The sequence below is a fragment of the Meriones unguiculatus genome, chromosome 3 (assembly GCF_030254825.1).
Source record: "Meriones unguiculatus strain TT.TT164.6M chromosome 3, Bangor_MerUng_6.1, whole genome shotgun sequence".
Lineage (NCBI taxonomy): Eukaryota > Metazoa > Chordata > Mammalia > Rodentia > Muridae > Meriones > Meriones unguiculatus.
The window spans coordinates 25,292,059-25,304,660 of record NC_083351.1 but is presented as its reverse complement, the minus strand read 5'-3'; positions in this window follow the sequence as shown (position 1 = coordinate 25,304,660).

Below are 12,602 nucleotides of genomic sequence, written 5' to 3'. Positions count from 1 at the left end.
CCCCCTTAAATCTGGGCCACACCTCCTGGTGGGCAGCCTCCATTAAAAAACCATGTGGGAAAAGGAAGCTTTGCTTCCTGCCCTCTGCCCTCACTCTCACTGTTTTTCTACCCTGTTGCTTTGGCCCTTATGAAATCCAAGTTCTTCAGGACTTTAGCGCAGACTGAAGACCAGAGCCTCCTCAGGAATCCTCCCAGACTCCAGCTCCAGGAAGATCACGAGACATCCAACCTCCTGGACAGAACGACTGCTGGATTCCCCGTCTTCCCATCCTTGAGACAGCCATTGCTGGACAACCTGGACTATATCCTGACACTCACTCTAACAACCTCCCTTTTACTATGTATGTTTATTCTATCAGTTCTCTTTAGAGAACCCTGAATAATACTGGGCCAGCGACCCTCTAATGCACTCCATGGGCACATACACACAGCAACACATTTGCATATACATAAATGTTTGAGTCAGGGTTTCTCTGTGTAGCCTTGGCTGTCCTGGACTCGTTCTACAGACCAGGCTGGCCTCAAAATCACAGAGATCCACCTGCCTCTGCCTCCCCTAGTGCTGCGATTATAGGCGTGTGCCACTGCGCTCGGCCAAAACATAAATCTTAAAAAAGAAAGAAACTAAGAAAAGGGGAGCCAATTAAACCTGAAGTAAATCTGAAGAAAACAGGGGGAAAAAAAAGACTATAATTGAAAGCCATAAATTAGAAAATAATAGAAGAATTTAATAAAGACAAAGGATGTTTGTTTGAAGAAATCTATGAAACCAATAAACTTCCAGCTGGACCAATCAGGGAATGAATGTGGAGATGGGTGTTTACCAATACCAGAAATGAAAGAGAATGTATCATTACAGACTCCATAGATACTCTTCTGTGTGTGTGTCCCGTGCTATCTTAGTCACTGTCCTCGTCCTGTGAAGAGACAGCACAACCAAGGCAACCTATAGCAGAAAGCATTTCATCGGAGGCTGGCTTACGGTTTCAGGAGGTTATTCCATTATCATCATGGTGGGGAACATGGCTGCCCAGACAGGCATGCTGCTGGAGAAGTTGCTGAGCATTACACCCTGATCTACAGGCAGCAGGTGGCAGAGAAAGAGGGAAAGAGAGTGAGGGAGAGACACTGGGGTGGGCTGGGCTTTTCAGCTCCAAAGCCCATTCCCCGTGGTGCACCTTCTCCAACAAGAACACACCCAACCCTTTCTAGTCTACCAACCGATGGCTAAGCATTCAAATCTATGCGGCCTACGGGGGCCCAATCCCATTCAAGCCACCACACATGCATCCATGGGAGGTCAGAGGATGACTTTGGGGAGCCAGTTCTCTCCTTCCACCTTGTGGAGGCAGGGTCTCTCTTGTTCTGTCCTTCATACTCCAGGCTAGCTGGTCCATAAGCTTCCTGACCATCTTCCTGTCCTCACCTCTCAGCACTCATGCCCAAGTTCAGTTCCCAGCACCCATATCAGGCAGCTCGTAACCGCCTGTAACTCAAATTCCAGGGAATCTGATGCCCTCTGGATCCCACAGACCCTGGCATTCACATACACAAACCCAAACCCAAACCCACACATACAGACATAATTTTAAAACAATTTTTAAAAGAGTCCTGAAATTACAGATTCATACCAATGCATCCGGCTTTTCATGTGGGCTCCAGGGATTCAAACCCAGGTCATTAGGCCTAAGCAGCAAGCACTTTTACCCACTTTGCCATCTCCCCTGCCCAAGATTCCACAGATATTAACATATATATACATATACATATCCAGCTGAATTTGAAGTAACAACCTTCCCACAAGATAATTTCAGAATCAGACAGCTTCCCTGGGGATTTTCAGCAAACACTTAAGGAAGGTGTGAGATTGTAAAATCTATATTAGATTAGGTCTTGGATCCCATTTTCTGGCACACAGTTCCTAAAGCACTTTGGTTCTCTGGAACAGCAAGTCTTTTGTGTAGCATCTTAGTTCATTTGGACTGCTCTAACAAAATACTTTAGACAGGCTAATTTATAAATGAAAGAATTATATTTCTTGAGGATCTGGAGGCTGGGAATCCCAAGATCAAGAGGCTAGCAGATTGGATGTCTAGGAAGGCTCATGACAGTATCCCATGGCTGTGAATCTTCATGTGACCAGAGTGACAGAAAGAACCAGGCAGCCCTGTATATGGGTAGTAACCCCAGGGGGGAGGGCAGAGCCCTCACACTTATCACTTCCCTGAATGCCCCACCTTTTAATACCATCATCTTGTGCTGTAGCTCTCAACATATAAACCAGGGTTGGTGTGGGGATCCCAGCATTTGACCATAGCATATGCTGAGAGGGCTGACAGCTGATGGCCCTACATAGCTTCAGGCTGGCCACCAGAAGGGCTAAGGCACAGGCTTTCAGCCTCATCTCCCCAGGAAAAACGAAGGGACTGTAAGTAAATCGGTACCAAATGGCCAGCCATTTCCATAGCCAGGGTCCCGGGTGATCTGGGTTTGCTGAACTCAAGGTGGCACCTGGAGAGGAGAAGTCCTAGAGGGGGTGTGAAAGTTCCGTGCTCCTTCTCTGTGGTCACATCCGTCCCTACCCATCCGACTGTCCACCTGTAACCTGTGTAGCATACCTGAACAACAACTCGGTGGCCACAAATCACATTTCCCTGAGTTCTGTGACTCACGCTAGCAAATGAATCGAACTGGAGGAAGGGGTTGCGGTGGGTACACCCAGGGAAGTTGGACACAGATGCCATAACCTAGGGTGCCAATCAGAGGCTGGGCTGGGCTGTCCTTTATCCGTTCCTGTTCCTATTCCCAAAGACTCCTCCACCTCACTGGATCCTCCTAGCTCACTGCCATCCTGGATAGCCCCACACGTCTCTAGGTCTCCCTGGCTTCTGTTTGGACGGGACAGAGTCCCACGGCTGGGCCAGTGAGCCCTGGCAACTGCAGACTCAGTGACTCCCAGCCTGTCTATGAGACCAGAAGGCAGACTCCCAGCTCTCAGGGATCTCTAGGAGCCCCATGGGGGTAAGATGGGGAAGGGCTACCCCCAAAGGAATGTTAGCGGTGGTTATAAGACTATCTGAGAACACTATTCTGAATCTAGGCTTCCCGCTAACAAGATGGAAGATACTGAGTGAGTCACTCCACTGCTCTAAGACTTCTTTGCAGGGGGAGGGAGGTGTCTCTGTGTAGCCTTGGCTGTCCTGGACTCCCTTTGTAGACCAGGCTGACCTTGAACTCATAGAGATCCATCTGCCTCTGCCTCCCTGAGCGCTGGGATCACAGGTGTGCATCACCACGCCCGGCTTCTCTCTAAGGCTTTTAAAAACTGGGTCTCACGTTATAGCTAATGCGCAACCTACCAACTGAGCCGTATCCTCAGCCCCACTTTACCTCCCCAAGCCTCAGTTTCCTGTTCTGTGTAATAGTGTTTACTTCAGAGAATTACCCCCTGGCACTGAATGACAAAATGCATTAAGACGCTTCACCTAGTATCTGGCCACAGGGAGCCCAGCCCACAGGGACTCCACCTTGTCAACTGACCAACAGGAGACCAGTGAGACCAGGGCATCCTGTGAGCCCTGACTGGACTCTTGAGATCCAGGGCAGAGCAGTTGTCTCTCCATCCTCTGCTCAGCCGAGGGCTTCCCCATAAAAACTCTCCACCGTCTGCTAACACCTCTCTGATGCTTTGATTGCTCTGAGATCTCCAGCCCAGCTGCTGAGCCCCTCTGCCAGCTGGGGCTTAGCTCTGTTCCTCCAAGCTAAGAAACAAGCAAGGACCCCAGGTCAGAGCGGAACCCAGCTTTACCTTCCTCCCGAGCAGCATAGAATCCAGCAGCTGGCTGTCTGACTCAGAGGCCTCCTCCTAGTGGGTCCCCTGGCCTTTGAGAGCGAGGAAATAGTCATTTCTGCTAATTAGTGAATGAACATAGAGTGGGCGTGGCGCTCTCCAGCACTGTAAGACGTCGAAGTATTTGCTCTTCTTATTTCCTTTGTTTCTGTTTCCCCAGGACATGGCCAAGTGCACGGGAGATTTCAGAACGTATTTATTGAATGAGTGGATATACGAATGGGCTCACTAACAAACCCAACAGCCTCGAATGCTCCTAGTTCACTAGTCACAGCGGCTTTGGGGTTGGCACCTCTTGTAGGTGCCAGGTGCACCGTGACACGTGATCTAACTTGAACCTTAGAGGTCCATTCATCCAAGATCACGGCCGTTTCTTTCCCTCCCGTTTTATTTTTAATTATACACATGATACAAAAATCACTAAAGAAAGAAAAATTAATAGAAAGAGGCAAAGTAAAAAACAATCGATGCAAAATCACCTGCAGTTCCACGCTCTGGAATTACCATTGTTAAGCATCCACCCACAGTCAGGCAGACTGTCTTCATGCAAATTTTTTTTTTTTTTTTAACAAAGATGGTTCACATTATGCAGACACGGCACCGCAATGGAGTGTGACTCTCTTCGTGTCAATAAATATGTATCGCAGGCAGCGGCCACTATTCCATTGTCGAGCAGAATCACAATTTATTTAACCAATTTGCTGTTGGGGGATATTTAGGCTGATCCAATTTCTCACCATTTTCTGTGATGAATATCCTCCTTATCCAGACAACTTCTTGAACTTGTCCAATTATTTCCTTAGGATAAATCTCTAGAAGTGGAATTTCTGAGTCAAAGACAATACACTTATTTAGAGCTTTTCATCTGTGCGTATGGCCACATCGTCTCCCAGGATGGATATAACCAATTTATACTCCCACTCTTGGCACAGGAGATGGGGACCACAAACATGGAGGGCGTGGGAAATAGATCAGGAAGATGGCATTCATCAGGAAGGGCCGGTCCATGCCAAATTAACCTTCAAATCTAAGTGGCATGACACGGAGAAAAATCTATGTCTGGTCCAAGTGGCAGATTCAATCTGGCTCAGGAGAGTCCCTGCCTCAAGGAGTGAAATTGAAAGACACAAGCTTCAGAGAGACCTGCCTACATGCGTGTGCATGTGTGTGTGCGTGTGTGCGTGTGTGCATGCATGTGTACATGTACATGCATGTGTGTGGAGACCAGAGATGTCCTCAGTCATTGTCCACTTTATTTATTTACTTACTTACTTATTATTTATTTTGAGATAAGGTCACACTATGTAGCCCTTGATGGAACTTTCTATGTAGACCAAAGCTGGCCTTGAATTCAGCAGGGATCGGCCTGTTTCTGCCTCCAGATTAAAGGTGTGTATCAACATGACCAGTAACTTTATTTTCTGAGATAAGATTGTTCATTGGACCTGGAGCTTCCTGAGTCAACTAGAATATATGTTCAGCAAGCTCCAAGGAGCCTCCTGTTTCTCTCTCCTCAGTGCAGGGATTACGTGCATACAGCTCCTCACCCAGCCTTTGTTTGTTTGTTTGTCTTAAAGATTTATTTATCTATTTATTATTTATTTATACAGCATTCTGCGCACCAGAAGAGGGCACCAGATCTCATTATAGATGGTTATGAGCCACGATGTGGTTGCTGGGAATTGATCTCAGGACCTTTGGAAGAAAAGCCGGGTTCTTAACCTATGAGCCATCTCTCCAGCCCCCCTCACCCAGCTTTTTACATGGGTTCTGGGGATCTGAACACTTAGGTCCGGTGCTTATGTGGCAAGCTCTTTACTGATTGAGTCATCTATCTCCCCAGGCCACTAGCAGGTTTGATTGCAATGTCTTGATAGAGAAGCCACAGTTCGTTGGCTGGACTGATCATGTGACCTGTGTAGCACACGTGGTATGGGTGGTGTGGCCGTCTGCATGTCCAGGAAGGAAAGAGACATCTGATGTGAATCGACAATAATAATGTCTGCTGCAAACAGAAAGCATTAAAAAGCGCGGCAAGTTTCTTTGGGCAAGAGAAATGGGAACTCAACTCTGTTGAACTTGTGTTGGTTTAATGTCACTCGTTCTAATGTATTGTGTAAGAAAAGCTTATTTCTGCCTCCAGATACTGAAAATAGCCAGGGAGGCCAGACTGTGAGTGGGGAGGTAGACTGATGACAGTTCTTCATTACCTGCAAGGCACTTCTCTTCCCCTGCTTACCCTGAGCCACAGGTCCAGAACCACATGGACCCCAAAAAGACAGGGTGCCTAGTCACCTTAAGAAGTTATGAGGGACCCAGAGGTGGGGTCCATGAGAAATCCTGACGCCTGCAGCCCTCTCTGCTGCCTTTGGTTTGTCATCAGTCACGAAGTCAGCCAACCCCGTGAGGCAGGGACATATAGCAGCCCATAGCCAGGAAGGTGACAGTGAAAGGACATACTACCTGGCTCTAAGCCAGCCAAACCACTTTCTGTTTTTTTGTGATCTCGAGCAAACTTTGTAATTGATCTGTAACTGTTGTCTGGTTTCTACATGGTGACATTAAGAGTGTTTGCCTCCTGGGTCTGATGCAAAGCTTAAGCTTACATCCGTGACTTCATGGAACAACATGGAAGGAACCTTACAGAGAGAAGGCAAAGGCAGATTCTGCCCTGTCAGCTCGTAACCAACAATAAACAACCTAGTATTTCAGGTGGTAAAAGGTCTGTGAAGGAAACTTAAGCAGAGAACAGGAAACAGACAGGAGCCTGAAGTACAATGTCATCTAGAATATTCGCTCTGTAAGGCAACATTTGAATAGATAAAGAAAAAAGGGATTCATGGGCTGAGGAGATGGCACAATCAGTAAAGTGCCTGCCATGCAAGCATGAGGATCCGAGTTCAGATCTCCAGCACCTACGTAAAAAGTTGAGCATGGAAACACACACCTGTAATAACCCCAGCACTAGGAGTCAAAAACAGGAGAATCCTCCTGGGCCGGTTTTCCTGAGAGACCCTGTGACTGAGGAAGACACCCAACGTTGGCCTCTGGCCTACAGAAACACATACACACATAACTTACGAAAGAGAGAACCACAGGAACAGACATCGCTGGGGAAATATCCCAACAGGAGGAAAGGGGGGTGCAAAGGCCCTGAGACAGGAGCAAACCTGGTAAGTTTGGGAACCAACAAAAAGACCTATAGCCAGAGCAAGTGAGCAAAAAGTGGAGCGTAAAGTTAAGCCAAAGATGTATCTGTGACTCAATGAGGAGTTTAGCTGATTGCAGCGTAGACAGGGAGCCACCGGCGGGTTTTAGCTGATGCTTAAAGCCCCACATCAGTATGCAGTGCCAAATGCTTGGCCCCTAAGGGCTCGGCAGACGTTTGCAGCAATGCCAGGGTCAGTACTGAGCATCACTCTGCTGATAGCGAGGATGGCCAAGGCAGGTGCTGAATGCACACACATCGGCGAGATGGAGACAGCACGCTGAAGAATGCAATGCTAAGTTCAGCTCTGAGGAAGAACAGGAGATCAGGGCCAGCCTGGATGATAGAGTGAGTTTGAAGCTGGCCTGAGTTCAAAACCCCACCCTATAGGAAAAGGAAGAAAAAGGAAGAAGGGAAAATGTGGTTCATAGTCACAATGGAGTTTTATCCAATCATAGAGGTGAATGAAATTATGGCCTTTGTGGGAAAATGGATGGAACTAGAGATTATCATGTAAAAGAAAATAAACCAGGCTCAGACAAACACAGCAGTGTTTCCCTCCTGTCGTAGTTAGGGTTACTACTGCCGTGATGAAACACAATGACCAAAAGCAACTGGAGGAGGAAATGGTTTATTTCACTCCATGTAACAGTTTATTATTAAAGCAGTGAGGACAAGAACTCAAGCAGAGCAGAAATCTGGAGGTAGGAGCTGATGCAGAGGGCATAGAGGGCTTGCTCGCCATGGCTTGCTCAACCTGTTTTCTTACCGAACCCAGAACCTCCAGCCTAGGGATGACACCATCCACATTGGGCTGGACCTTCCCACACTAAGAAAAGGCCCTAAGGCATGCCTATAGCTCAGTCTTAAAGAAGTGTTTTCTTAATTGAGGTTCCCTCCTCTCAGATGACTATAGCTTGTGTCAAGCTGACATAAAACTAGCCAGCTCAACTCACATGTGACATCTAGAAGCATTATCTGCTTTTCTTGTTGCAGAACCAAATCCTTGACAAAAGGCAGCTTGAGAGAGGAAAGGCTTTTTTCTGCTCACGGTTGAGGGTACAGTCCATTGCAGTGGGAAAGACATAAGGGCAGGACTGGGCCACGGCTGTGGTGGCAGGAGGCTAAGTGTGGTGGCTATTCTCAGTTGTCAATTTGACTACATCCAGGATGAACTAAACCCCAAATGGCTGGGCACACCTGTGAGGGATTTGTTTGTCTGTTTTTTCAAGACAAGGTTTCTTTCTCTTTGTTGCCATGGCTGTCCTGCACTTGCTTTGTAGGCCTGGAACTCACAGAGGTTTTTGTTTTGTTTTGTTTTCTTAATTAAATCATTTGAAGTGGGGGAGGATACCCACTTTTAATTTGGATCTTTGATGTGAGAAGATCCACCCTTAATCTTGGCCACACCTTCTGCTGGCAGCTTCGATAAACGCAGGGAAGAAGGAAGCCTCTAACTTTGCCTGCTTGCTCTCTCCCTCACTAACAAGCCTATTCCTTCTGTCACTGGCATTAGAGCCCACTTCTTCAGGATTCCGGTGTATACTGAAGACCAGCTGAGACACCCAGCCTCATGGACTAAACAACCACTGGATGCATGGCCCTTCCACTGATAGACAGTCATTGTTGGAATAGTTGGACCATAGCCTGTAAGCCTTTCTAACAAATCCCCTTTCTATGCCTAGAGAGAGATCCGGCCTGTAAGTTCTGTTCCTCTAGAGATCCCTGACGCTAATATGGTAAGTACGGCTGCTTACTTGAAGCACAGAAAGATCCAGGCTGGTGCTCTGTTAGCTTCCTCCTTCCCCCCTTCTTAGCCACATTAAGCCTGCTGTCCACAAGAGTGGTGCCCACATTCTTGAATGTGTGCATCTATTTTGTTTTGATACACCTTCATAGATATACTTGCAGCATGTCTCACCAATGTCCTATGTGCTTATTATTCCAACGAATTTGATAATAAAAACTAACTATCCAGCTAAGTGTGGGATTGCATGCCTTTAATCCCAACATTCAGGAGACAGAGACAGGGGAAACTGTGGTTTTTGAGGCTGGCCTGGTCTACATAGTGAGTTTGAGTTTCAGGCCAACCAGGACTACATAGTGAGAGCCTGCATCAAAAAGAAAATGAAATGCCATCGTGAGATCCTTTACCATGTACAATTAATATAGACTAATAAAAATGAATGGATGTGGGTGGGGCAGCACACACTTGCAATTCTAGAACTGGGAGACTCACAAGAGATTGGCACATATTCAAGGTCAGCCGTGGTTACTTGGTGAGTTCCTGGCCAGCCTGAGCTACAGAGTGAGACACTGTCTCAAAAATGGAAAATAAAATTGGTTGTATCTACACACCCCCAAACAAGAGAGAGCAGGAGTTTCCCTCCTGGGCCTGGCAGCCTGAAGCTACCCAAACCACATGGCAAACTCCCCATGGACCCTCAGCCAATGCCACTTCCCAAATACCTACCCACACCACGCCCAGGGTCAGCTGCCTGTTTCCCTTCCATGGGAGAATGGCACCAACCCAGCCAGCCCACACAGCTGAAATGATGAAAACCCTCTGATGGGCCAAAAGTGGCCAGGTGGATGTCCTCTCGGCCAGCACCTGTCGTCTCCTCCAGCCCTGGGACCCTCAGTTAAAGTCTCCTAGTGTGACCCTGTCACCTGTGCACTCTAAAGCCTCCATGGGCTCCCACAGATTGGGATTAAAAACTACATTTCAGCTCAGCTACTTACACATTTGCACATAAGCGTTCGTATCCGAGTTCAGATCAGCAGAACCCACGTAAATGCCAGGCAGAGTCTGTAATCTCAGCAAGCCGGAGGCAGAGGTGGCAGATGCCTGGAGCAAGCTGGCTAGCTAGACTAGCCAAACCAGAGAGCTCTGAGTTCAAGGTGGAGAACCTGGCACAATCTAAAGGGTGGAGAGCAATTGAAGGAGACACCCATCATCCACCTCTGGCCCCCACACAAATGTGCGCACACACACACACACACACACACACACACACACACACGAGTCCATGTGCACGCAAAGGTGCATACCACACACACGTCCTTTTAAAGCCACATCGTGGTGTGATTTGGATGTGAGATATCCTCCCCCCATGGACTCAGGAGCTTGGACACTTAGTCCTAAGTTGGCGGTGCTGCTTAGAAAGGCTGTGGAATTGTTAGGAGGTCCTCGATGGAGTCATGGGTGGGGGTGGGGCAGAGTTTGAGAGAGTAGGGGGAGTCTTTGAGACTTTATAGCCTGGCCATGGTTTCTGTTCACTCTCTGCTTCCTGCAGGAAGGCTTTGACCAGCAGCTTCCTGCTCCTGCAGCCATGCCCTCCCTGCCTAGTACCCTGACTGAAAGCAACTCAAGAGAAAAAAGGCTTATTTGGCTTTTCATATTGTGTTTTCTGATCACAGTCCATGGTGAAGAGAAGTCAAGGCAGAAACTCAAGGCAGAACCCTGGAGTAGAGAGGCGAAGGGATGTGGCTTACTTGCTTGTTCCCCATGGCTTGCTTATTCATCAAGAAAATGCCTCCAAAGGCTTGCCTATAGGAGATCCAAAGGAGCCATTTTCTCTGCTGAGGTTCTTTTTGTTCCCAGATGACTCTAGGTTGTATCAAGCTGACAAAGACCAAACCAGCACAAAAGGAAGCCTAATCCACCATGATCTGGGAAGGCAAGAGGGTCACTTGCCCCATGAATACGCCTCCCACCCCTGACACTCCTCTAACCGTGACACAGGTCTGAGACCCACTCCCTCGGAGACGCTCAGACCCTACAAGTTGGGAGCCCATCCCACAAAGCTGCCCCCCACTTCAGATCTCTGTGCAGTCCCCTGGTTGTAGCCTGTGCCTCTGGCCAGGCAGCCATAAATCAGGGCTTCCACGACCCCTTCCTCAGGTTTGATTAATTTACCAGAGCAGCTCCCGGAAGTCGGGAAAATACTTGATTTAGGTTTTCCCATTTATCACACGGGGCATTATGAAAGTTACAGAGGAACGGCTAGATAGACGAGGTGTACCAAATGGAGCGCTGGCTGCGGGGCACCCAAGCCCTCCCAGATGTATCCCACTCAGTAAGTCTGGGGCCCCCAGAGCCAAACTCTATGAAGAATTCACTACGTGGACATTACCGATTAAATAACTGGCCTTGGTGATCAGCTCACCCTTGGCCTTCTCTTCCCTCTGAAGGCCTAGGCATGGCACCAACCCTCCAGTCACATGGTCTGTTGCCCTGGTAACCAGTCACGGTTCTGGAGCTGTCCGGGAGGGGCACCGAGCCCCAGACGTGTCATTACCACACAAATGGACATTAATCACTTACGAGATACCAAGGACTCTAGGAGGTGTATGGTAGGAAATACATACTTTAGAGGAAAGCCAACTGCCATCCCTAGTGTGGGTGGGCCACATCCGGTCAGATGACGGCCTGAGGTAAAAAAAAAAAAAAAAAAAAAGGGGGGGGGCAGCAAGATGGCTCAGCAGGTAAAGGTTCTTTCCTGCCAAGCCTGATGACCGGAGTTCGATCCTCAGGACCCACGTGGCAAAAGGAAAGAGAAGTCCCTTGTACTCTTTGTCCTCTGCCCACACTTGTGCCATAGCATGAAAACACCTATACATGTATGTGTACGCACAAAAATACACTTTTAATCTTAAAGGGGGAGAAAACTGCTTCTCCCATGTCTTAGTTAGGGCTTTATTGCTGTGAAGAAACGCCGTGACCATGGCAACTGTTATAAAGGAAAACATTTTATTGGGGCTGGCTTACAGCTTCGGAGGTTTCGTCCGTTATCAGCATGGCGGGAAACATGGTGGCGTACAAGCAGGCAGACATGGTGCTGGAGAGGTAGCTGACAGTTCTACATCTTGACCAACAGACAGCAGGAAGTGACAGTGCCACACACTGGCCAAGCCTTAGCATCTGAAACCTCAAAGCTCACCGCTAGGGATGCACTTCCTCCAACAAAGCCACACCCCCTCCAACAAAGCCACACCTCCTCCAACAGGGCCACACCTCCTCCAACAAGGCCACACCTCCTAACAGTCTATGGGTTTGGGGGGGGGCATTTTTATTCAAACCACCACATCCCATAAGATTGAGAGTGTCTGCCCTGCCTTGGTCTGGGACATTGGTCTTTAGAGCTGTTGGCTCCAATGGAAACTCTGGCTTCTGTGTCTTGAACCTACTGGATTTGAGACTCGCTGATGATGGGATCTCTTAGTCTTTAGACCCATGAGAACCAAGTGTTTATAATACCTTACTATGCGTGGACACTCTGTCTTGCTGCAAAACGCAACAGCTGCGGATCAGAAACATTCAGGAGGGGCCAGAGAGATGGCCCCGCAGTTAAAAGTACACACTGCACTTACAGAGGACCTGAGTTCTAATCCCAGCACCCCTGTTAGGTTATGACTCCAGTCCCAAGGGATCCTCATGTCTCTGAGCTCTGCAGGCACGTGTCCTTGAGTGTGTACACACACACACACACACACACACGTACACACGCTGTACGCTCACACAGAAAGATATACACACTTT